Source organism: Camelus bactrianus, chromosome 14 (genome assembly GCF_048773025.1).
Source record: "Camelus bactrianus isolate YW-2024 breed Bactrian camel chromosome 14, ASM4877302v1, whole genome shotgun sequence".
NCBI lineage: Eukaryota > Metazoa > Chordata > Mammalia > Artiodactyla > Camelidae > Camelus > Camelus bactrianus.
Window position 1 is genome coordinate 5037322 of NC_133552.1, and position 26874 is coordinate 5064195.

The 26874-nt window shown below is 43.7% G+C and overlaps 1 protein-coding gene across 3 annotated transcripts in view; it reads left to right on the forward strand.

Annotated features, from left to right (window-relative positions):
* The first annotated feature begins 13480 nt into the window (after positions 1-13480).
* The window catches only part of MTUS2 (microtubule associated scaffold protein 2), a 410974-nt gene continuing 397580 nt past the window's right edge, over positions 13481-26874 (forward strand). The window contains exons 1-2 of one of the 3 annotated variants that reach the window (XM_074377989.1): positions 13481-14442; positions 26187-26276. The gene's annotated coding sequence lies outside the window, so the exon portion shown is untranslated. The other 2 variants (XM_074377988.1, XM_074377990.1) reach the window with 2 other exon arrangements.

Consider the following 26874-nt stretch of genomic DNA (forward strand, 5'->3'; position numbering starts at 1 on the left):
GGAATAGAGCGCTGTGTGAGGCAGGCTGGAAGCAGTGGTTCACCACGTCTCGGGGCTCGGAGAGGCAGCTGTGGCCTTGGTGGGCATGTCAGGGCCCGTCTTCTGCAGCTCCTGTCACATCCCCTCCCTCACAAGATCGCACTTGCCACCCGGGTACCACTTCTGTGTCAAAGGTACAACAATGAGGAAATGTTCCTGGTGATTCCTGCTCTATTTTTTTCTTATTGAGTCTTTTCCGTTGAAGGCAGTCAGAGTTGGTTTCTGTTACTTAAAAATGAAGATTTCTAATTGATACAGGCCTCTGTTGGTTTTCAGCCGGATCATGATTTATCGAAGAGTGGACAGGAGGAGAGAGAGCAGAGACAAGTGACAAAGGATGCGGGGAGGGCAGGGCTGGGGACAGGTTTCCTGTCTCCCTCTTTCTCTTCGGGTGTGGAGGAGCCGCATGCTGGGGGTGTGGAGCTGCAGGCCTGGGGGATGGGTGCAGAGAGTGGGGAACTGAGGAAAGACGTGAGGGCCGCAGACACATTGTGCCCTCTCCTGCCGTCACAGAGAAAAGGCGGTGGAAATGAACGGAGCTTAGTTTTTAGGAGAGGCCAAAAAAAGTTTACAAGACTCATTTCTAGGGTTTTTTATTTTCTCTGAAGAGTGAGAGGCCAGGTAGTCACCTAGGAGGTAGGGGCACCACGTTTGGTTTACACTGTACCGACCACTCTGAGGAGCTGTGTGCGTGTGGCTCGTATCTGTCAGAATTCACCGTGTCTGAAAGTGCAGCTGAGAAATGTTGAGAAGCTTTATTAATTCATTTTAATATGTTAAGAAGCCCATTACACATTCATCTAAGTAACATCTTTTTGTGTAAAATTAATATATTTTCCAAAACAAAAAAAATATATGAATGAGAAGAGTGGTAGTGTCTTGCATTTTGTAAATCACTTTAATGTCTGGCTTAAAAGAAGACAGCTGGATTCCCGTCTCTGCTTCTGCACTCAGCCTGCTGCGCCATCACACGAGGGATGCCCTGAACAACTGCATGTACACCGTTCCCTGGCGAGAGGGTGAATGGGAAGAGGGCAAATCAAATTGTGTTATTATGAAAACGGTTTTGACCTCCTGAGTCCACGATAAGGGTCTTGGGGACACCCAGGGGACAGCATGTTGAGACCCTCTCTTTAGAGGATTCTACTCTTCCTGGGGCTGGAGGGGTCACACCCCCTCTCCCTCAAAACTTAGGGCACCTCCAAAGACCTGTTCTTTCTTCTCTGGGTCAAGAGTAAACTCAAGTTTCCAGGCCTCAAAGCTGTCCTTGCTTTCTGAGAGGAGGGTGAGAAAAACACTTACTTTTCAGGGAGACACCAGCGGAAGTCACACCTGTGAATTTCTCAGATTAATCTGCTACAAAGGGATGGCAGGGTTGCTGGGTGAGGGTGGGCGAGGAAAAGTTTGGAAGCAGCAGGACAGCGAGGGAGGGGGTGGGAAACGAGGGGCGCCCCGCCCCCTGGGAGGGCTCAGCACACACCCAGGCCCCGACGAAAGGGGGCAGTCGGAGTACTCGACCCCCCCACCCCCGTCCCGGTTTTCTCCTCGCCTAATCTTTTCCTGAAACGTCTCCCTCACACCCACTGTGGGCGCTGATACCCGGATCTCCCTGGTCTCTCTCCTTTATCCTATTTCCCTCTCTCCAGACTAGCATCTCTTGCCATCCGGTTGAAATCTTGCTGGCTGTATGGCCTTGAGCAAGTTGTTAACCTCGCTAAACTTCACTTTCCTGATCTGTAGATGGGAGATTATAGTGGTATCCACCCCAGGAGATTGTGCAATCACATCAGAATATGCATGCAAATCACTTAGCACTGTCAGCGTCTGGTCTTGCTCCCAGCAGACGTTCACTTCGCCTGAGCCAGCTAATGAGCATCTCTGGTAAGGCCGCTGGGAGGTGTAAGGGCCAGCTGACACTTCCTCTGCCACACACGGCTTTTACTCTGTGCTTCTCTGTAGTTATTCATGGCCTCCAAAGCACGAATAATTCAAATTTTGTTTATGTCATATCTGGGGGTGGGGAGTCTGTGAGCATCTCCTTGTGCCTACATCTTCAGTATTCAACTAATTATCTTTGCAGGCAAACACTGGCCACAGTAATCCTACTGGCACAACTCTTCCCTTTCTTCCTGCTTCCTCTCACTCTTTTGAAACGGAGACCAGTCTTAGGCCCACATGAAATTCAGAGTGGATCCCACAGCAAGTGCAGAAACGCACAGTCCTTCCCTCAGGGACCGTGGCGCCCAGCTGCCTGCTTCTCTCCCTGGCTTGTGGGGCTGGGGAGAGGGGGATGCGACTGTGGCTACAACAGCTGCAGTCCCTCTCCAGGGCCCCTTCCTCCGAGACAGAGGGCATTAAACCATCCACTCTGTCACAAGGTCCTCCCCACCCTTTGCCCAAATACTTGATTCTGAGGCTAATTTGGCAGGAAACAGGACTCACACTTAGTTACTGAGGATCAGGTCTTCTGTCCTCTCCTAGAGACTCCTCACCCTACCCCCTTTTATGAGTTCATGTTTATAAAGGAGCATACTAAAAAAAAACTCGTTTCTTTGGTTTATCGTCAGAATGTACTTGGATTTGACAAACAGATTATTTAGGGGATTGTCTATCAGTCACGTATCCAATATGTATTTCTTGAGAGCATCCCATGTTACAGACACAACTCTTGGTTCTAGAGAGCCAGCAGTGGACAGGGCAGACAGGCTTGTTTTTCTGATAGAAGACGAAGAGGGGCAGAAAACACACAAAGAAACAAACCAGAAAACATCATGGAGGCCAGGGGCCAGGTAGAGATTTTGGTTACTAGTAACAGAAGCTGACTTAGTTTTAACAAAACGCAAAAGAAGGGGTTTACTCTGAAGCTGCAGAGAATCGAAGGAAAGGCTGAGGAATCAAGATCTGGAGGCTCTCAAACCAGAATAACTTTGAGGACCTAGGAAACTGAAAGGGCCTGCGGACGGTATCTTTCCAACACCACCCCTTGAACCCATCGGCTCCTGCGGTAACTCCTTCAGGGGCAAGATGCTGGAGAGAGGGCAGCTGGTTGGTCTAGCTTGACTCACGTGCCCTCCTCTCGACCAGGGGAGGAGGGGCAGGCCATCTGGATTGACAGCGCCTCCAAGATTCTCTCCAACGCTTGGAGTAGTAACTCTCCAAAGCAAACTTGGGGTGCTGTTGCTGAAGCAGGAGAAATGGATGCTGAGTGGACAAAAGAGCAGCTGTGTCCTGGTTTAAAGGAATTTATGAGAAGCCTAGGGATTTTAGCTTCTGCAAGTGTTCCAGAAACGGACGTGATTTTGGTTTACATGAATCAGATCCACCTGGGTTTCAAGGTGGTGCCAGCCCCACAGCGCCCTCTAGTGGTGAGAATAGGATTGAGGCTCTAAGTGTAGTCATTTTGAGAAGGGCACCGACAATCTAAAGCAGCAGCTATAAATAGTCTGGAGCCCCTAAAAGAGAAATCAGTGTCTCACTGTCGGGCTGTATTCTAAATGAGTTAAATAGGAGGTTTCACTCCCCCTTTAAGCATACTTTAGTCCATCAAAGGAGAATTTTACAATAGAGTGTCTCAAACTTGCTGTTTCTGCACTTTTGCTTATTCTGATCACCTTTGGGGTCTCTTCTAGTTTTAAAATTTTGTGTTCTACAAATCTCACCATCTTTATCAACTTGCTGTGATACAGCTATGTTGTAAACAATATTATTATTATTTTTAATGGCGGTACTGGGGATTGAACCCAGGACCTTGTGCATGCTAAGGACCCTCTCTACCACTGAGCTTTATCCTCCCCTCAGCAATATTATTATTAACATGGTACCTTTGCTTGCTAAGATTTGTTCTATAATATTTTTGTTTTTTCCAAGAGTGTTAATTAATACTCATAAGCTTTCTTTAAGTAGAGCAGAGTTAGATTGAATTTCTTCCATTTTAAAGATCAGGAAATGAGAAACACAGTGGTTCATAAATAAGGGTATGATAGATTTCAGTTTGTCTTTTCACACTGACATGTATTATTCCTGTCCCTTTTGTGATAATTATACATCAGACACTGTTAGAGAACCATGTTGTGAGGATTACGGTCAAACAGGAGATTTTATATTTATCCAAAAGTTATCTATGGGGTAAGGTATTTGGTTATTTGGTTGTGGCAAGGCCTGAAAAATAAAGATAATATGTGAGCATAGGAACTCAATGATGAAGTTTAAGATCTTTCCAGAGTAGGAAGCAATTACAATTTGCAATTTAATTAGAAAAACACAATCAAAGGAGTAAGAATGTCTGTTCTGCTGAATATTAAAGTTCACCACAAAGGAAAGCCTCATGTGAAATGTAGTTGTGGCTAATTAGTGCAGTATATGGGCTGGAACCGGTGCCGTGCTCAGGGCTAGACAATGAACTCCTCGGGAACCAGAGATCAATGATCATCCAGGAAGCAAACGCTTAGAATCACATACCTTGGAACACGCCTGTCTGTTGCAATATTTCACAACACACAATGCACTCCCCTATCTTTTCTCTTGACATTCAATATGCAATTGCTCAGAACCATCATAAGCTTGGGCTTCTTAATAAAGAATTATGGGTGCATTGGCCCTAAACTGAATCCAAAGCAAAGCTGACTGATCTCTGCAAACAAGCTGAATAAACTCCCCAAAGGCCAGGCCACTAGGTCTGTCCTCCTGACCCTGGGGTAGAATGAAAAGCTCAGTTTGCAGACCACATGTTTGGAACAGTATGATCTCGAAAAGTGTACGAGGATAAAAGTCAGGCTTGCTTGGGTTCTGGTCTTCTTGGTTCGCTCTGCCACGGGGAGCTGTGTGACCTTAAGTACGATTCTTTACTTCTCTAGGCTTTATTTATTTCACCTATAAAAGGAGTGGAGCCGTCACTCTCCGAGGATACTGTAAAAGCATCACAGGCTAGGCGATGGGGAAATACGATGGTCCTAAGCAAAGTCAGCATTCTGCTTTCAAAGCAAGTCTGCGTACTGGAAAAGGGTTCTTCCTTTCCATCCCATCTACTGATCTGACAGATACACCCTGCAGGCCCTGCCCTGGTGGTTCTTTGCTCTTTATTTTTGTCTCATCAGTGGGTTGTCAAGACATATTCTTATTTCAGCATCTGAGTGTTTACACATGCTAGGCACCATTCCATGAGCTGGGGATAGAGTCATGGACCAAAAGCTCCACAAAAATTCCTGCTTGTGTGGATATTCTAGTACGTGCAGACCCACCAGGAGCAGGCTAATTGACACCATACGTCAGGGGTCAGAAGTAAGTGCTCTGAGGAAAAACAAAGGTGGTTTACGGTCCCGGAGGGGGACGCTATTTTAGCTGGGGAAGGCCTCCTCGAGAAGGTGACATCTGAACGGAGTTCTGAGTGATTGCAGGGAGGGAGGGGGTCCCCACAGTCTCTGGGCAAGAAGAGCCCAGGGGAGTGGACATCTTAAGGACAAAGTTCCCAAAAGGAGAGTACACTTGAGGTGTTGGAAGAAACATCAAGGAAAGTGACATGGCTGGCGTTAGGAGAGGGGAGATTGGGCGGCGGCGGTGGCGGCGGTGTCCGCTTTGATGGTCACAGGACCGTGGGGAGTTGTTACCCCTTTCCTTCCAGAAGCTGGATGGCACTTAGGTGACAGCGCAGTCTGGATTTAGGGGGACCTAGGTTGTTAGCGTTGGCTGGGCTCGGAGAGTAAACGGTGCTCTGTCAGGTGTGTGCCCAGTGCTGTCCCAGGGCCCCACGATCCTGGGTCGGCTCCCGGTGCTGGCCCAGGAACCCGGCCAGGGCGCAGGACGCGGTCCCCGCTCGGGGCCGGGAGGGTCCGCGCCCCTCTTCCAGGATCCGCGCGCCCGAGGGAGCGGACGGTAAATAGCAAATAAAACACAACAGGACAGGTCGAGAGAGAGACTGCAGAAGAAAGGAAAAGCTTTCTTCTTGCTTTTGGACAAAGGGCCGGTCTTTTCATTCTGCACTGGCCCTGGGGCTCTTCGTGGCGGGGAGGAGAGGCACCGGCCCGTGCCGGCTGCGGCTCTGAGCGGCCCCTCCCGGAGCCGGTTTTCAAAGCCAGGTGATACTCTCGCTGCGTTTCCCGGGGTCCTGTTGCCCTCTGCTGGGCAGACCTGTGAAGAAACTGCTCCCAAATTACACCCGAATTTCAAAACCCAATTCGAGAGGATGGTTGAATCATCTAAGTTCTTCCTCCGGGTTTTGAAGACTGTTGTGGGTTTGAGCAACCGATTCCAAAGTGAATCGCCTTGAGGGCTGGTGAGTTTTGTTTCAGAACAAGCAATCTCAAACCTTAGTATCCAGATCTAAGGCGTAAAGTGCAGCAGAAACAAAACGTTTTGAACAGTTGGTGATTCTGTTCCATTGTGCCATCGTGTAATATTGCTTACTGCGTATGAAATATTCTTTATAACTTAAAAAATTATTGGAATGGACCTACACTTTAGTGGTGTCTTTGTCCAGGATTTAAAGAACTTAATTACCCCAGTTTTAAAGTTCCATATATCTGGCAATTTTTTCATTTCACTGGACGTAGGGGGAATTACCTAGGGAGTAGTCCTTTAATGGCTGTAAGACATCAAGAATTTAACATTCAGCCGTTAAATCACTGCCTCTAAGATGGCCTCTCTTCTTGGCAATGATGGTACCAAAACCATGGGGTGAAAGTCATTAACATTGGATTTCTGTCTTTACCTGTTCTACTGTGTGTGTGTGTGTGTGTATGTGAGCATCAGTGAAAGATGAGTATCCTCTGTGTGCAGGGACTGGGGAGTGATTAACACAACCGAGGTTCCTGTCTAGACTCTCCTGTGGGCTAAGCACTGGGCCACGTGCTTTATCTCCGTTATCTCATTTAAAGTTCACAGCAGCTTCACAAGAGGGGTATTATAGATTCCACAGAAAGCTGAGCATCAGTAAAGTTAAATAACTTGACCAAAGTTGTTGCTCTAGTAGCTGAGAGTTTGGACTCAATGCCCAACCTCCTAACTCCAAAGCCCTGTATCCTTCCACTGTGCAGTGTGACTGCCTGATGAATGACTCTAATCCTGATTAGGTCTGTGCAGAGCTAAAGTCCTAAGGATTTAACAGATTGTGCAATGCAGTGGTACGTTACAATTTACAGACGGCAAAATTGCAATCACGGGGGATGAAGTTACATGCTCTAAGCTGGGTATTGGGGGAAGAGCTAGACGTGGACCCTAAGTCCCCTGACCCCTAGTTTAGTGCTCTATCCAGTATATCACGGTGCTAGGGTAACTTAGTTGTAAAAACTGGGGATAATCTTTTCTATTCCCACTTTCCTTTCTCCCATGTGGTGTTTGGGCACTCTAATAACTGCCTGGAGTGAGAGGGAGAAAAGAATGACCCGGTACAAGAGCTTACCTGAATTATGTATTGGTCATGGTCTAACAGAAAGGAAAGAGAAAGAAAGCTAACAAACTAGGCTGCTCACCATCGCTTTAATATCACCCAGTGCAACCTCCCAATCAGTTGATCAACCAATATTTTAGTGAGCATCTTCTGTGAACCAAGTACCAAGAAGAGTGCTAGACAATTAGAAATGAGCTACAGCCAATGGGGGACTCACAGTTAAATGGGGTGAACAAACATGTAAACAAAAGCACGTTGCGATGCAAGTCCCATACACACCCTGCTGTGGGACCTCAGGAGGAAGAGCAGCAATTCTCCCCTGGGGAATCGGGGAAGGATCCGCCAGGGACAGCCCTTCAGTCACAGCAGGACACCTTCAATACAGTAGTGCTATTCATGCAACCTTTTTCCAGTCTTGTACAGATAAGAGGATCATAAGATAATCCAGGAACTGGAAATTGCAAAAAAAAAAAAAAAAAAAAATGGGGGAGCAATTCAATTATTCCAGTTAATAAGGAACAAAGATGTGGATTACTCAATGATTGTGGTAAGTTTGAATTCTCTAGAGGAGCGGGGCAGCGAACGAAAGCTTCATTTCAGCTTTTTGGTTAAACACAAAGTAATTGGGATAGTTAAACTGGCATGCTAATTTAATTAAAAATGTAAAGCAAAAACAAACACGTTCGCTCTAAGGGTGACTGTGATATAATCTGAATGAATTTCCAATTTAAACATTTTTCCAATTAGCATTAGGATACACTTTTAGAGCTCCCAGGTGTACTACAGTGAACTCAGGGGAAAAATCAGAGGGTCTAGGTGTGATTAATAGACCTCTCTTATTCTAGATAGATTACTGAATTACATATATTTAAAGTTTTAGAAAAACAGGAAATGGAATTGATTCTTAAATTTCAGAATTGGGAAAGACTTAGTTTAGGTTCAAAAGGAGTATAAGATTAACAGAAGGAAAAGTGTACAAACTTAACTAAAAACGTGAATTTTCCCTCTGTAAAATTAAGGCACACCATGAAAATATAAGACAAACTCTAGCACGAGGGGACAAGTTACAGCAAATGCTACTACTTGTATAAAATTAATTATATATATTAATTGTATTTATATATTAAACTTGTATAAGCTAATCACTACAAAAGTTGGTAAGTAACGCTGTAACACCTTGATCGATAAATAGATGTGTTAGTCAGCTATTGCCTCAATGTTACTGCATGACAAATCCCCTTAACTCGGTGGCTTACAGCGACAGCATTTATTCTCTCATGAGTCTGCTGGTCAGCCTGATTTGCCTCACTTAGACTGAGCTGGGTGACTCTGCTTCAGGCTGCAAGTTCACTGGGCTTGGCTCCAGAATGTAATTTGGGTACAGGGCTGTTCCAGGTGTACTCATCACTCAAAGACCATTGATTACCCTGCTGGTTCTCATGGTGATAACATTGCAGGAGATAAGCCAGCCTGAGCAAGTGTAATGAAAGCCTTTTGCTTAGGCCATGTCTGCTAATGTTCTGTTGGCCAAAGCAAGCCACAGGGCCAAGCCCAGCACCATCCATCTGGGTGGAGAATAGTATTCCATCCGCAGTGGAAGGGGAACCTGAATTAATCTAAAGGATCACAATGGGAAAAAGAAATAAATTGGCAATCTGCAAAATAGGAAACCCACAATTAATAGACATATGGATATAAATGTATAACTGAATCACTGTGCTCTACACCAGGAACTAACACAACATTGTAAATCAACAATACTTCAATAAAAAAATAGACATATGGAAAGATGATCAATCCACTGGTAATATAAAAATGGAAATTAAAATTACATTGAGATAGCACTGTTATTTACTAATAAAGTGTTAAAATCAAATCACACAATAGTGAAAGTTCTTCATGACAAAAACATGAAATCCAGATGGTTTTATGGATGAGTACAATTACATTTTCTAGAAACAGATCATTTCATCTTATGTAAATTCCTCCAGAGGACTGAAAGAGTGGAAATATTCTTAATGCGTTTTATGGTATCAAAACAAGGAAAGAACATGAGAATAAAGGAAAATTGCAGTTCAATCTCACTCTTAAGCATCAATGTAAAAATTCTAGATAAAATATTACTTAACAGACTCTTAACAGCATATAAAATGATAGCACAACATAACAAATAGCCCAGAAAAGCATGCCTTAAGTGAGAGAGACGTTTCCAGCGTGGCTGGTCTAGGCTGGCAGACGGCTCTGCTTCAGCAGGTCGCCCAGAGGCCTAGGTTCCTTTCACTTTTTTGCTAGGTCATTCCTGAGAGCACTGAACTCATCTGAAAGACGGAAGCTGGGCCACTCCCTCGGCAATGTTGTGGTCAGCACAACGTGGGGGAAACCTGAGTCCAGGAAAAGCAGTGATTCTTTCAGTAGGAGCTACCTAGAGGCTGCACCGTCCCTCCTGGCGTGACTGGAATCTCTCTGGGAAGCTGTGTCCCCAGGAAGAGATGAATGGATTTTTGGGAGATAATTGGCAATCTGCCACAGCAGGAATAATTTTAACAAAAGACATGTAAATTCTATATACAGGCTATCATAAGATCTTATTAAAGAACACCCAAGAAAACTGAATGATATTCATGATTTGGAGAGGAATACTCAATGTCAAGATGTTGTTTATTCTCTCCAAATTCTAAATAAAAGTGAATGGAGTTTTCATTGAAATTGTCAGGTTGGCGCTAAAGAAACATAAGGTAGATGAACTTGCTCTAGCTGATACAAAGACCTATAATAAATCTGCAGCACCTATGCACTGGATATTGGTATGGGCAGAGACAAACTGACCAGTAGAACAAAGTGCACAGTTCAGGAAGAAGCCCACATGTGTCTGGAGCTCTGGGACACAAAGGAAGTGGCACTGCGGACGACTGAGGGGAGAAGGGCCTGCTTCGTAAGTGGTCTGGAACATCTGAGTATTCACATGGATGAAATTGCAGTTGGAGTCTCATCTCACACAAACACCAAAAATCAATTCCAATTGATTAAGTACTTAAAATGTGAAAGGCAGAACTTTGATATTTTTAGGACAAAAATATAGGATAATATCTTTCAGAATTTCTTAAACACGACACAGAAACTCATCAATGAAAGGGTTGATAAATTTGATTATTTTAAATATTAAGACTACTTCAAAAAATACCGTAAAGCAAATGGAAATTAAGTCCCTCACTGGGAGAACATATTTGTAATACAATCAGTGAAGAATCAGTATCCAGAATATACAATGAACGTCTATAAATCCGTAAGATAAATGACTAAATACAATTGAAAAATGTGCAAAAGACATGGACTGGTATTTCACAGAAGAGAAAATATGTCTGGCACATAACCATAAGGAGAGTTCTGTTGCATTAGTAATCAGGGAAATACCCAGTAGGACTCCAGTAAGATGGCATTTCATACCCACTAGCTTGCCACCAAGGAAGAGGTCTGACCATAGAAAGTGTTGGAAAGAATGTGGATAACTGAGATATCTCATATATTGCTGGTGGAAAGGTACATTGGTCCAGCCAGGGTTTCCATTGGTCCTTTGCAAAAATATTTAGCATTATCTTGAATGTTTTTTGATACACAAGGTGACTTTTATGAGATGTTCATATGGATTCATAATTTTTTAAAAGGCTGAAAACAATCCAATAGGAAAATGATGGACATTACGTAGCAGTGAAAAATGAATGAACTTCAATTATGTGCCGTAACATAGACAAGTCTTAGAAACATAATGTTGAGTGAAATCAGCAAGTTGAAGACCCCCATTAAGCATGAGGCCATTTTTTATAAGGCTGAAAAAACCAAATTCACAAATACATTATTCAATTATATATGCATATGTGACAAACTTATTTTTTAAAGAAAGGCAAGAGAACAATGGGCATAAAATACAGAACACAGGTTCCCCTGGGGGTGGAGTGAGGAGGAAGGAAGGGGACAAAGGAGTTGCTCCTGATGGATGCAAGTTATTGGCTGGGTTATGGGTTCATCTGTTATTTGTTTGATAACATAGATACATGTTACTTATATTCCGCTGTATGTGCCAATGTTATATTTAAAATCACATAAAGAAAAAGGAAGGGAATTGGATATTATTTATAGTTATCAAATTTGCAAACATTTTAAAGGAGATTAAAAGAGAAGTGAAACAGCTTTTCTTGTACCTTGATGACAGGAGTATAAATTGGTGTAGCCTTTTTATTTGGGTCGCTTTCCCTCTCTGTTATGTATCATATATACAGTATATATTATATATATACACATGCCACACATATATGATATATATATATATGCTGCACAAATATTTTATATAAGCATATACACACCTGTATACAATATATACACATATACACACATATATACACTTACACACATATATAATTTATTATATGTACATGTAGTCATAAACAAGTTAATATTTTCTAACCCAATAATTCAAATTTTGGGAAAATAAAAGCTAGCCCCACCCCTGAAATTTAAAAAAAGCTCAAAATTAACTCTTGAAATTGGGAGGAAAGTTATGAACACAGAGATGGAGTTAGCAAGCTCTTTTCCACCTGGGCACTTGTCATGTTCCCTTCCCTTGGAGCCCCACAGCCGGAGGCACAGCCAGGCATACAGGTGCCAGTGGGCATCTAATGTCGGGACCCTGCTCTCTGCATTTCCATCATGTCCTCCTATTTCTTTCTTCCCTGGTCCTTGCACCTGAGTCTGTCATTATCCAGAATGTAAATTCCCTGAGAGGCGGGGACCATGTAAGTGTGGTCCTCACACTGCCCAGGGAGCACCTGTGGTGAAATGAATGCTGAGGAAAAAGCCTTTTTTGAACCAAATGGGTCAAGATATGGGAGGCCTGGAGGGATGTAAGTAAGTTGTGTGCCGATATTGTGCACATTTTATCATCATGTCTGGTTTTGGGGTCAATACTCACTGCTCTCGAGAGAAAAGCCTTTCTGAGGTCCCAGGCAAAATGCTAGGCGATTCTCAATTGTCCTTAAAAAGCCTCTGGCAAGGCTTCTGTGACGAGGGTTTAGGCGCTGTAGCATACAACTAAGGAGTCTGGGGTGTTAAGGAGACTGGTTTGAATATATATTTCCTGAAGAAGAGTCTTTGCATGCTACAGATTGTGTTAAAATCTCTGTATACTTTCTCCGTAGTCTTTGCTGTAGTAACTGAAGCCTATTCCACCATAAGTACACAAAACAAGCAAAGGGTAGCAAAGAACATGTTTTTGGATATAGAGTATTTTAGTTACAGCCCTAAATTAATGTCACATTCTCAAGAGACTCATAAGGCATTAGAAATTCGTGTTGCATCAAGAAGATTGCAGCCATTTTTATTCTACCGATGTTTCAGCCACGCCAAATATAATTGCCTGGGGGGAATTTATCTTAGGTTTAGGGACAGAATTTATGATTTCTGTATTATTTGAGGAGTCTCAAAGTGGAGGAAAGACTGACCTTCAGGGCAAACACAAGAGGAAAATGTGCATATTTGAGGCAAAACGCAGTCAAACCCAGCTGACGCAGAAGCCAGGACCAGGGAGGGCCTGGTGCAGGGGTCTCCCTGCCCTACATCCTGGAGGAGCCCGTCTGCAGAGCCAGCCCGGGGATGTAAAACAAGACAGAAAAGGCCTTTCCCTTCCCCATGCAGGCTTCCGAGCTTGAGTCCGGCTGGGAGCTGGTGGTTGGCGAGAGGGGAGTGGGGTGGGCTTACGTGGAATGAGACCGAAGTTTCAATTTGGATTGGACTGGGCTTTTTAATACCAGAGAATCAGACTTTTTTTTTTTTTTTTTTTTAACCTGAAAGTGACAGGAAAAACTATGAAATCTTGCCCTAGATTCTTCCAGAGGAGCGAGATCTGTTAGAATAATTTTAAAAGACAGTGGTGCGGAAAAAGGTACTTTTGCTCGATTTCCCTTCACCAAGTAGTGCAGTGTGTTTCAAAAATGAACAGGTATAAAATATGGCTTAACATGGTAGTTTGGAAAAAGACACCCCTTTCCCTTAAAAAAAAAACACGTAAAGAATGCGAGGACCAGCATTAGCATTTCATTTTTATAAGGCAAATGTTATTAACATTGCGGTTTGACCCAGAGGCGGCGGAAGTTCTCCCATCTCGCTTATCTTTTCAAGCCTTACAGGTGCACTGCTCGAGAGAGCCGGGAGCATTTCTTTGAGAAGTCTTTACTATATTTAGTCCTGAGAGGTTCTCTAGAACCTCTCGATCAGTGTTAGGCACATTCAGTGCTTATTAAACACAGACATGAATCCGATTCTAGAAAGCAACACCTGCTTTTTCCGCAAAGGTCAATCTTCCAGAGGTCAACGTTGGGCTCCTCGTGCATCAGGAATCCCACTGTGCTCCAAGTTCTTCCTGGGGCTGAACCCAAATTCCTGCTGCTGAAACCAAATTCTTGCTGCTATCAAATTTGAAGCTGCTCCCTCTTCTGTCCTTGGAAGACAACAGAAGATCCCACTCCTCGAAGCCCACTGCCCCGCAGCCCCCGCCGCCTCGGCCTCACGCCACCCGCCGGGGTCGCCCGGGGCGCTGGGACCGCGGTGGCGCAGCGAGGCCTTCCCGGAGCTGGAGCGGGACGGCGCGCGGCCGGCAGAGGGCGCTGCGGCTCCCCGGCCGGGCTGCGGGGCGCGGGGCGCGGGTCCCGGCGTGTGCGTCTCGGGGCGGTCGGGAGGGGGTGCGCGCCTCTCCGCCCCGCGCCGCCCTCCCGCGCGAGCCGGCTCGCCGCCCGGCCGCTGTCACCGCCGCCCGCACCCCGCAAACGAGGCGCGCGGGCTGCGCGGGGTGCGCGGCGCGCTCCGAGGCCCGGGTTTCGCCGCCGCCCGCCCCGCCGCTTCTCTTTGTCCGGGCGAGGCGGCCGGAGGGGCGGCCGCTGCAGCCGAGGAGCGCCTCGGCGTTCGGTCGGCGGTCCCCGCCCGCGGCCACCGCGCGCCCCGAGCGGGGGCGGCGGCCTGGGCGGCGCCGGCGCGAGGTGAGCACTGGGCGCGGGCGGGCGCCGGCGGGCGTGGGCGGGCGGCGGGGCCGGGCTGAGGAGCCGGCGCGGGCGCGGGGGCGACCCTGCCTCCGCCACCTGCGCCACCTCTGCTGGCTTGTCGCGGCAAGTTTGTCGCCCTCCCCTGCTTTGCGGACCTCCTCGGCCGGTCAGCACAGTCCAAACCTGTCGCCAAATAGAAAACTCGAGCTGGTGAAGGAGGAGGAGGAGGAGGCGTGTGGGAACCCGGTCCGGGATGAGAGTCTCGTTAAGGGCAGTGGTGGCTTCTTGAACATCTTTCTTGACTCTTTCCCACCCAGGTGAGCGAATCCTCTTCTGCACAGTCCGGCGGGGGCGGGCTGGGCTCCGGTGCCTGCCTTCTGGAGCCCGCGCGGACTGGGGAGTGACTGCAGCGGGGGCTCGGGGCAGCGCAGGGTTTATTTGGCTTTTCTGTCACCATAGCACTTATTCTCTGCTGCCTGCATCACCTGCTTGGGCTGAGCCATTGCAGCTCATTTGACACCCGAGTGCTGCCAGGTTAAACATCCTCTGTTTTAGAAGGGCTGGCAGGTTAGTTCAACCGAATTCCTCCCCACCCCTACACCCCCAGCTTTGGATAATTTGTTCTGTGTCTTCGTCTTAATTTAGTATGAATGTGTTATTTCCTTTGAGCTTTATAATGGCAAAGCAGTGAAGCGGTTTGCTACATCCATTTTTTTCATTCTGAGCCTGTGCACAGAAGGAATTTAAGGCACACAAGTGATGTTACTACCATTCTATTTTAAATACAAACACGGAAAGAAGTACTCTTGGCAGGGTACCAAAGACGCCTGTACTCTCTTATTATATAAGTGCTTTTAAAAAATATTTGCTCATTGGTAAAGTTATAAAAGTGATTACCAGAGCATCTAGGAAAAGAGGTTGAGGATAAGTCAGAGCCATAATTTCTGATTTAAACCCAAACTTTACTTGAAAATAAGCATGGTCTTAGCTGGAGATACCCTTTAAGGTAATACAGAACTCATTAGGTAAAATTGGAAAACATTAAAAAAAAGGTTTTGTAAAGGCTGTTAAGAAACTTGGTGAAAATTCTTTGGTATTTACTGATGGTAATAAAAGGACCCCATAGATATCTTTATGGCTTTTAAACTATTGAATGATTTTATTTTTATATCTGATGGAAACTTAGTAATTATGAACTGCCGGTTATTAAAGATCTCTCCCCGCCCCCCCCAACCTCTACTTGTATTTATAGGTTTTTTTTTTTTTTCAGGTAAGAAGAAGACAAAAGTAGAAACATCAGATTTACTAGTGTGTAGGCACCTCCTTTTGTGACCACTACCCCAGTGTTCTGTTCTAACTGGTTTTTGGTGATGCTATATGACACTTGTAATACTAAAAGCTCCTTTGTGATTCTAATGTGTAGCCAGGGCTGAGACCCATTGGATAGCACTGTTTTCTTTTAATTTGTCACTTTTAGCTCAAGGTGTGGCTGCAGTGGCTTAAGGAAAGTAAAAGCAAGTGGTTAGAAATACGGAGAGAGAAAAATGGTATTGGAAAGGAGATGTGTGGAAGAATGATAGCATGTACACTTTTGTATTTTGTCAGAATACCTTGACTTTTCTTAAACCTGCAAGGAATAGTTGATGTTTGTCAGGGACCCATGATTCCATGCAGAATGTGCGGGGGAATCCTCAGTGGGACATTTCTTTGTGCAGAGGTATCAGTGAAGTTGGGTGGCATTATCAGGATATTCCTTTATGTTTAAGTGAAAAGATCATCAAGTCTTATCAAAGATTGCTTTCTCCATCAAATTGAAAACTTACTTTGCTAACAGAGACTAGCAAATTAAGTGCAAAAAGAGCTTTTTTTGTTTTTAAGGTCGGAAGTAAAGCTGGCTGCTGAATCAGTGTTTTCTCTCTACCTTATATAATTGCGAGTATCCCGATCTAGGGGGCAGATCTTATGGATGGTTTGTGAAGGCTTATGTAAGAACTACGATGATGCTTTTCGTATTCCCTTACACTCCCTGTTTTGGCTGTTACATAATTGACACAGTGCTAGATTGTTAGAGCCCAAACAGGGGAAGGATGCCCAACCCCAGCCCAGCACATGCACCTTTATAATGAATTGCTGCTGCCAAATTAGAGGGAACAGCAGGGGTGGAGGTTTGTGAAAGAGAGATAAGAATAGTATCGAGAGGATTGATGTAATAGAAGACTGTTATGCTTAGCGGTTTTCCAAGAGATTTTAATGCTGCAGTATAAACCTCTCTAGCCTTTTCTATCTCCCAGCAGAGGCAGATTGACTGGGGAGCTAATGAATCTTAAGCTTCAGGGCCCCTCATTCAAACTTGGTCCAAACCCCTGGGAGAGCCGCTGACAGTGTGCTCACATGGTCATAGAAGTTTGTATTTGTCATTTTGGATTTTTTTTAAATAAGGAGCTCACTCCCCTCTCCCCATGTAAACATAAGGCTTCACAAACCCTGAATCTGCCCTGTCTCCAAATTATGTTCAAATGTAAATTATAAACATGCTTTTTCTTTTTTTAATGTCTGTTGTATGATTGAAAAGACAAAAAAAGAAATCTGGCTGATATTGCAGGTGAGCTGCTGAGAAAATGCAAATTGCTATAACCTAGGGCTGCGTGGAGCTACTGGAACCAGGTGGTTACCTGGAGAACCAGGCCTGCCTTGTGATCTCACACACGGGATGTTTTTGGATCCGAGTGTGAGCTGGAGGCGGAGGGAAGCTGAGACGGGGATGGGAAAGGGAGGAAAGTGGGTTAAAGCTCTTCTGCATCTCGGACACGGCTGCCAAGGGGAAAGGGAAAAAAATGAACTACCGAAAGATGCTTCATTAATAAAAAGTTAATAGGAACAGATAGCTTCAGCTCCGCAGGAGACCTTCCTGGAAACTCCTTAGGATCTGTTTTTAATATGACTTGTAAGCAGGGAGCAAACTCAGGCCTGGAAGATATCCTGCGGGAAGCAAGTGCAGGCTGGGAAGGGCTGGGGTGAACTATCGGCTTGTTCCCGTTAATGGTTTTATAGGTGAGTGGGAGCCTCAGTGTGCCCATCACAGGAATCTGGAGAGGGCGTTGTTGGAAAGAGTGGGCGATTTTCCCTTTTTCTCTGAGGTGATTTCTATTTCATATCTGAGTTTGGATCTTAACATCTTGACCCCTTTCCCACCAACGCTTCTACTCCCTCCACCCACCCATCCTCCACCCACTCACCCATCCATCCATTCACCCACATCTATCCACCCACCCACCCATCCATTTATCCATCCATGTGTCCACCCACCCACCCATCCATCCACCCACCCATCCATCCGTCCATCCATCCACAAAGACACTCCCCTTTGACCAAACTTTAATCAGGCTCCTCTGAGCCCTCTTCTTGACCAAGGCTCAGCTTTGGCCTGTAAGAACTGCAGCTTTCAGCGCAGCGTTGTGCCCCTCCCTCACCCTTCACCCCACAGTTATACACATGCTCAGAGACTTGAGTAAACTCTAACACGACTTCCAGCAGCCTGAGGCCATGCCCCTGGGATGCCCTGCCCCCCCCCCCCCCAAGAGTTCCTGTTTGGGAAAGCGCATGGCTGCCAAAAAGATTTCCCCTTAGTTCCAGCCAACATCTGAGGAGAGGCCCATGACCTCCCTTCTATTAATCATTTATTAGAAGAACTTACAACTGTAATCCTCTCTCTGTCCCTTTGAGATGTATCTGTATCCCCTGCAACCCGGAGTATCCTTCTCAAGGACCTGAAAGCCATTCCTCTGAAAGGTAACCAGGGAGGACAGGGCCTCCGTCTCCCAGTCTCCAGGAGACCAGGACAGACCGACACAGGTGGCCTCACCTTGTGGACAAGGACTGACCACCCTCCCTGCTTTTTGTAATTGTCCACTGCTTGAGCCCCACCTGTTCCCCCTCCTCATAACCTCATTCTTCTTTTAAGATGTCCAGTCGCCTCTCTGTGGATTGAAGTTGGGCTTGGGTCTGGACCGAAGTCTCTCTCCCCTCTTGCAGTGTGTGCTGAATGGACTGTCTTTACTGCCTTTAACTAGCGTCCGGCTTTGTTTCTCCTTAACGACGTCCAGCAGAGACCTCTGAGTGTCTGTATTGCCAGGTGCTATGCTGGGTGTCAGGTGTCACAAAGCAGTGAACGAAACAGACCAAACCTGTGCCCCCAAGGAGCTGACAGGTTAAGTAAAATATGAAATCTGTCAGGTAGGGACAGTGCTGTGGAGAAAAATAAGTCACAGAAGGGGGAGGAGGAGTGTTGGGTGGGGATTTGCTGGGCCACGTAGATTGGGAAAGGCCTCCCCGAGAGCGATGCTGAGCAGAGTCCTGAAGAGGGTGAAGAGTGAGCTCTCTGGGGAGAGCATTTCCTGCTTGGGGAAGAGTCAGCGTAGAGCCCGTGACAGAGCCCGGCTGGCATTTACGAGGGGCAGCAGGGGGCCCTGTGCTGCCGGCAGGCTGATGGCCAGGCTTCCCCACGACAGCAGCCCACTCCTCTAATTCCGGATCGGTGGTCTCTTGGGCCTACCCTTGGACCCTTGTCTCCAGTGACCTGAGACTGTCAGCAGGTGATGGTGTTGCTCTTGAGGACTTAGGTGGTGTGTTGGTGTGGGATCAGGTACGGCTGAGGGCCTCTCAGGGCATTTGAAACCCAGCCCAGATCGTCACATAAACTAGGAGGAGGGAGGGAGGGTGGGTGTCCTCAATGATGGTTCCCACTGGCTTGGGGTAGGAAAGGCGCTGGCAGGAAGGTCTCATTTCAGCCCGGATCCCCTGCAGTCCCCTAGGACCAAATAGAACTGTGACGATTAAAGGATGCTGACAGCAGGAACCACACTCCTCTTTCTTGGGGAATGTCAGAATGTCAGGAACCGAGAGCAACTGCTGAGGTGAAGCTGAGCCAGGAGAACCCCGTGGTCTAAAGGGGTTAGGGGCTGGTTAGGGTTTGAGGAGGGGAAGTTGCTCACTCGCTGACGAGGCTGCTGTGTGCCAGGATGGCTGCCCTGCCTGGAGTGACCAGAAAACACTGGTGGCCCAGGTAGCCGGTGGTCATGGATCCGTCAGTGGAGAGGTTGAGAAGCCAGTGGGGAGTAGCACCAGGACCTGTGTGCTGGAGAAAAGGCCTCGCCTTCTGGGATGCATGGGGAGATGGGGTTAGGGACAGGATACATAGCTGCTTACATTGTTAAGCCATTAGCTTATAACCATTTCTATCCCCGACACAGCCAAAGAAGCCTTCTATATAGACGGAGGTTCTTTGGTTGGTTTTCTGGCAGGTAGGAGCGTAATAGCAGCCTGAATGAGCACTCGAGCAGGTGGCGGTAGGAAGGTGGCGTGTATAGGAGATTGGCAGGTGGCACACAGAGGAGACTGGCGTTCTTGCCTCTTCTCTGCCTGTCGTTGCTGTGCGTGGTCTCTCACTTTGCAGGCTGCTTTCACATGTCCCACCACGTTTGGAAAATACGATGTTTAAGGTTATGTGTGTATATTTTATACTCTTCTTTAGCCTTCGTGAAGGAGCCCTCTTCCATTGGGTAGTGTTGTATAATCAGTTCTGTATATGGCGCCTGGTGCTATGTTATGTTGTCTCCATCCTTTTGGGCCGCTATAACAAAGTACATCAGACCAGTGGCTTATGAACAAGGGACGTTTATTCTCACAGTTCTGGAGGCTAGGAAGTCTAAGATCATGGTGCCAGCAGATTTGGTAAAGGCTGCTTTTGGGTTTATAGACGGTGCCTTTTTGCTGTGTCCTCACTTGGTGAAAGGGGCAGGCAAGCTCTCTGGGACATCTTTTATTAAGGTATTAATCTCATTTGTGAGGGTTCTGCCCTCATCACCCAGTCACCTCCCAAAGGCCCCACCTCCTAATACCATCACCTTGGACCTTAGGTTTTCAACGTACAAATTTTGAGGGGACTCAAATATTCAGATCGTTATATATATATATATATAACCAATAATTTATGTATAGAAAGATGGTGATTTTAAGACATAATTGTGTAACCGAGCACTTTTCAAGCTCTTATCAACTTTAACCTCTTTTTGGTTATTTTTCTTGAATTTTCTAGGTAGGCAGTCCTGTCATCTTCAGGTAATGACTGTTTTGGTTTCTTTTCTTATTTCTGGTTCATGTTTTATTACCAAAGTTTAGAGTAGATAGAGGAGAAGAGGTTGTTGACTCAAACTGTTGATTTTTTTTTTAAATATAAGATTGAGCCTGGTCTTTCAGGTAGATGTCCTTCCCCTGCCCGTAGAGGATGGGCGGTGTGACCCTTCAAGACTTCTTCCATTGAACCAGTAGGTTCAGTTTTCTTAGAAGAACAAAGCAGTGTGTACACATAATCATTAAAGGTGATCCAGCAGTGTATGTGATGAGGGCTAAGCCAGTGTTAATGACAGGTTGATGTTGACTTTGGGAACTTTGACTCACCTGCAGAAATGAAAAGCCAACATAGTGTGTTAGCTTCTATAAAGACGGTAATAAGGCAAATAAATTTGTCCAGAAACAGGCTAATGTTGATATAGTGATTTTAAATGCTTTCCAAAAGTAGTGCAGACAAAGCATGGAATATAGAGCCATGGATTGTAAGAAATGACAATAAAACAGCAGAAGCAAATAATGAACACTTAATGGAGAAGTTAAATTTCCACACTTCACCAGACTTACTGCAAAGTACTAATCTAGAAACTTAATATGAGCACTATCTCTGTGAAATGACAATATAACGGAAGTAATCTCAAATCATCCAGAATTAATTGTCTTTGTACTAAGCTATATGAAATTACTCACTCAAAATAGCTCCTGAAGACAGGCAGTCTTTCTTTACATGCAAATAATTGTCTTCTCAGATTGGAAATGTTGCCACATATTAAGTGAAACATATTTTTGCCCCTAATTCTTATATTTCTATCAGTTTATTTTCAGGGGAAGCCAATTCAAAAACTGAAATCATTTAACAGAATAATTTTGGTTGAAATGACTATTTCTAAGCTTGATGTGTTTTTTATTAGTGTTGCATAATATCTTAGGAAGTATGTATAGCAGAAATGCCAAACACTAGATTTAATTTCCTAAAGTATTTCTTTAAACTTTTTGTATTAGTTTCTCTGGTAGCTAGTAATGAATTGTACACTGAGTGAGCTAATTTTCTTCCACTAGCAGTTTTAACAAGTTAGTTTAATATAACCACTTTATTCTCTACCCCAAACTTTACACTGAATTTTTTCTGCTAGATTTTAGAATTATTATTTTGATGACAACCCAAGGTATTGTAATGGAATATAAATGTGAGTTAGAACTAATATCTCAGTTTAGAGAGAGAAAAAAAAAAGCAGAGCTGTGGTCTGAAAATCACACTTCTCCAGGGCTGGGACTAGAAAAAGGCTAGTCAGGTAGTTGCCTCAGACATAAAATTTAACGGGATACTAAAAAACTAAGCAGTAAAAATAACTAATATTTCAATATGGTTAAAAAAATAAAACTTAGTGCAAAAATCCATGAACAAAATACCAAAAATTTTAAAAGGACAGGATCAATATTTGATTTTTCCTTTTGTTTCAGGCTCCAGCATGGCATAGTATGACACTGTTACTGATCATGTTTTAATTTAAAATTTTCATATTTTGTTCATAATGGATTTTTTTGCATTAATTTTTGTGTTTTAAAAACATCATTTATCTTGGAACCACCTCTGGAATTTTGGAGTAAGGACATTCGATAAATTCTCTTTTCCAAAACAGCAATGAGAACAGAATTTCACTGAGAGAGGCAAGAATTGTCGAAATAAACTATTTTAGAACTCTGGAAATTAATCAAAGACTTGGAACAATCCAGTGGGTGTTTATTCAAGAAAAATACTGAATTGTGCTAAAAACCATGACCTTTGTGGCATTTAAATTTATTCCCATTACTCCTTCCCAGCACCGTGGTAGCTTTGAAAACTAAAAGCTTCTGGAGGGGACAGAAGAGATTCAGAACTCTCCAAATGCTCCATTCTCAGAAAATTATCACTGTATGACCTGTCTGGCAGCTCCCTAAAAACCTCTATTTCAGAAGTTGTTTTTATTCCTCCTGACTTATTGTGTGTAAACAGCCTCAGGACATTTGTTAAAAACAACCAGTGGCAGTTGTTTAACATCGTAGGTTCCTGGGATATCTACACTAGTTGGGGTTAACAAGAGGTTTACCAAAAAACTTAAAAAGAAAAATTGGGAAAAGATATATCTATAGAGGGCTTTGAAAAGCCCTGACATATTCCTTAGAATCTCAAAGTCCCATGTGCAGATGTAAATCTGTGCATATGTCCCAATGAGAGCCCACAGCAGCAAAGGCTGTGAGATGTGTTGGTTCAAAGCACTTAAGGAAATCTCTATTCTATCATTAGCTGACTATGGAAGAAATCTGGGCAGAGACTTAAGTGGTTGCACATAATAAAGAAAATAGACTTTATAGAATTAGTCCAGGAAATGGACAAATAGCATTAGGAACAACAAAGGCAAACAGCAACAACTGTAAACCTTTGGTTGGGGTGGTAGAATCTGATTTCTGGAGTTACCATATTATATTATTTAAAATCCAGTTTTAACACACAATTACAAAACACAAAGAAACAGGAAAGTGTGACCCATTCACAGGGAAAAAACAATGAAAAATATCCCTGAGAAAGTCTAGATATTGGACTTATTAGACAAATGTTTTAAGTCAGCAATTATAAATGTGTTAAAAAAATGAAAGGAAGTCATGTCTCAAGAGTTAAATGATGTGAATGATGTCTCACCAAATAGAGAATATAAATAAATAGATAGAAATTATTTAGAAAGAACCAAACAGAAATTCTGCAGTTGAAAATACAATAACTGAAATGAAAAAAATCCCTAGAGGGCGCAACAACAGATTTGAATTAGCAGAAGAAAAAATCAGCGAACCAGCGAACTTGAAAGTAGGTCAGTTGAAATCATACAGTTTGAGGAGCAGAAGCCCAAATGAATAAAAAGAAATGGAGAGAACCTCAGAATACCTCATGGATACCAACATACACATAATGGAAGTCCCAGGAGAAAAGAGAGATAAAGGATACTTGAAGAAACAGTGGCCAAAAACTTGCCAAATTTAATGTAATACATTAATCTGCACATCCAAGAAGCTCAGTACATTCCAGGATAAACACAGATATCTACACCCAGACACACAACAGTCAAGCTATTGAAAGCCAAAACAAAGAGAGCAGCAAGAGAGAAGTGAATTATCATGTGCAAGGAACCTTCAATAAGATTAACATCTGACTTCTCATCATAAATCGTGGAAACCAGAAGGTAGTTCTTTCAAAGTGCTGAAAGAACAACTATCCAATCAAGAGTTCTATATCCAGCAAAACTATCCTTCAACATAGAAGAGAAATTAAGACATCTCAGAAAAACAAAAACAGAGAATTTGTCCTTAACAGAGCTGCCCTACAAGAAATATTAAAGGGGATCTCTCAGGTTGTAATGAAGAACGCTAGACAATAACTCAACTCCATGGAAGAAATAAAGACTGTCAGTAAAAGTAACTGCATTATGTAAATGTGAAGACAGTATAAACCACTAAGAAAGTACTAAAAAGTATAAAAGAAGCAACAAAGGAATTAAAATGGTATCAGAAATATCTGTTTAACACAAAAGAAGGCAGTAATGGAGGAACAGAAAAACAAAGCACAGACATACAGAAAACACAGTAAAATGGCAGATGTAAATCCTATCAGTAATTACACTAAATGTAAATGGATTAAACACACCTATAAAAAAAGGACATTGGCAGACTGAATTAAATAAATGTGACCTGACTGTATTCTCTTTGCAATAGATCCATTTTATATTCAAACACAAATAGTTTCAAAGTGAAAGGATAAAATAAGATATACCATGCAAATAGTAACCAAAAGAGAGCTGGGAGTGGTTATACTAATATTGGACAAAATAGATTTTAAGTAAAAAATTACCACAAGAAACAAACAAGGTCATTACATATTGGTAAAAGGGTCAATCCATCATCAGGAAGACATAACAGTTACAAACATATGTGCATCTAGCAACTGTTCCCCAAGATACATGAAGCAAAAACTGACAGAATTGGAGGGAGAAATAGAAAATTCAACTATTGTGGTTGGAGATTTCAGTATCCTACTTTCAATAACAAGTGGAAACTAGGCAGAAGTTTAGCTAGGCAACGAGGCAGAAGGTTAACAAGGAAATAGAAGGCTTGAACAACACTATAAACCAACTAGAACTAACAAACATCCAAAGAACCCTCTACCCAGCCATAGCATAGTGCACGTTGTTTTCAAGCACGTAGAAAATTCTTCAGAATACAATATATTAGGCCGTAGACCATGTATTAGGACACAGAGCACGTTTCAATGAATTTAAAAGCATTGAAGTCATACAAGGTATGTTTGTTGGTTGTAATGGAGTGATATTAAAAATCAACAGCTGAAGGTTCAGAAATTCACAAAATGTGGAAATTAAACAACACATTTTCATAATCTGTGGGTCAAAGAAGGTATCACAAGGGAAATTAGAAAATCCTTTGAGATGAATGAAAACAAAAACACACTAAAACTTATGGGATGCCAGTAAATCAGTGCTTACAGGGAAATGTATAGCTATGAATGCCTCTATTAAGAAAAGAAGAAGGCTCACAGATGAATGCATTTAACTTCAGTGTTACCGTGGTCCACTTTAGGTCAACCTCTGTTTTTATGGGGAGAGTCACCACTGGAACAATGGAGAGTGCCTCTGAATGTTGGGTTTTCTCTCCCAGCATTTTCTCTCCTGGTCTGATGTTTAAAATTCTGATTGGATACGAACAAAATAATAGATTTCACCACCACTCTTGCACAGTCAGAATGCTGATTTTGACTCTATATCTTACTGCCAGATAATTAATTTTAAAAATACGGGAAGAGAAATGAGATGAATGGTATAAAAAGAGATCAAACAGTTTATTTTGCAGCTGGCCGCGTGTTCATACAAACACCAAAGCAAACTGATTTGTGGTAGGCTGCTCATTTAATGGTCTCCCGGTAGGAGGCAAGGTTATCGAAGCCCTTCCTCCTCCATCTCAGAGGAGAACACGTTTTGTGAATGAGTAAATTTTTATGCCCAGGGTACTCACGTGGCCTCTTTTATGTTGGTTGGTTGTAGTTCCAGGAGCATTGTGCGTGCCCCACACTACTCGGATGGTGGTGGGGGTGGGGTTGAGGGTGTTTCTTGTGCTGCTGGTGGTGTTCATAGCAACGGAAGGATGGGCGAGACAGTTGGGTTACAAAGTGTATGATTGGACAGAAGTAAACGTTCCCTTCATCCCATCTGGACTTGGGCGTGTGGGGTGTCCTCAGTCTGATGTGATGCCTGCCGCTTAAGGAAAGGCAGCCTTCTTCCCCTCACGTCTCATCCCTTCATCCCTCTGCCCCCTGCCTCTTGCTCCTCACTCACTTTGACATGCTTTCCCTTCTGCCTGCCCTTCTTAGAGAGCTGCGTTCTTCCTCTCACCTTTTTGCCTCCCAGTCCTCAGCTATCCTCTCTGCCCAATTTACGCTCTCGGAGAAGACTCTTACTGCCGCAAGGAGGAAGCAGAGAGGAAGTGGGCAGTAAATAGGGGTGGAGTGGGAAGAAAGGACTGAAAAGATACTCTCTGGCCCTTCCAAATGCTGGAAACAATTCACTTGTGTCTTTCAGGTACCATGAAGATGTGGTGGGTTGGAATGGAAACGGTTAATACTCAAACCACGGATGCTGCTCAGAAAAATGACGTGTGCAGAGCGATAGGTAGTTTTGAAGATTTAATTGTTTCATAATCACTGGGTTTCCCAAATCTGTCTATTTTCTCTTTAGGAAAAGTGATGAAATTGTCATTTTTACAGATAGAAAGTGGTTGGATATCAGTACTTTTATATGACTCAACCTGCTAATAGCAGGCGTTCTAGGCTATCTGTTGCCGTAGAATTTGGTAGAAGAATATGTGTTTTCTACCATGTAGCAACTAATCTTGCTGGACAATTTAGAGAGGAAAGTAATTTTTACTGTTTTATTTTGAAATACAGTTTTATTAAGGATTTAACTAATATTAATATTGTTAATATTGTAGGATTTATAGTTCCTCTGGCTTTTTATTTCTGAATTATAAGAAGAAGCACAACAGAGTGTAAATTTGGTGCAATTTAAGAAAATTAAGATCTACAAAATGGACATGATTATTCACGTATCAGAGATATTTTTCCCCTGATAAAAGACAAGTCTTAAGTCCTTAAGATACTTCATTTATGTGATGTATTTAAGAATCAGTTTTCAGATCATTAACTGCTTGAGGGATTAAGATAGAAAGAAAATTGAAGTCACGTAATCCACTGAGGATTAATCTGAATAT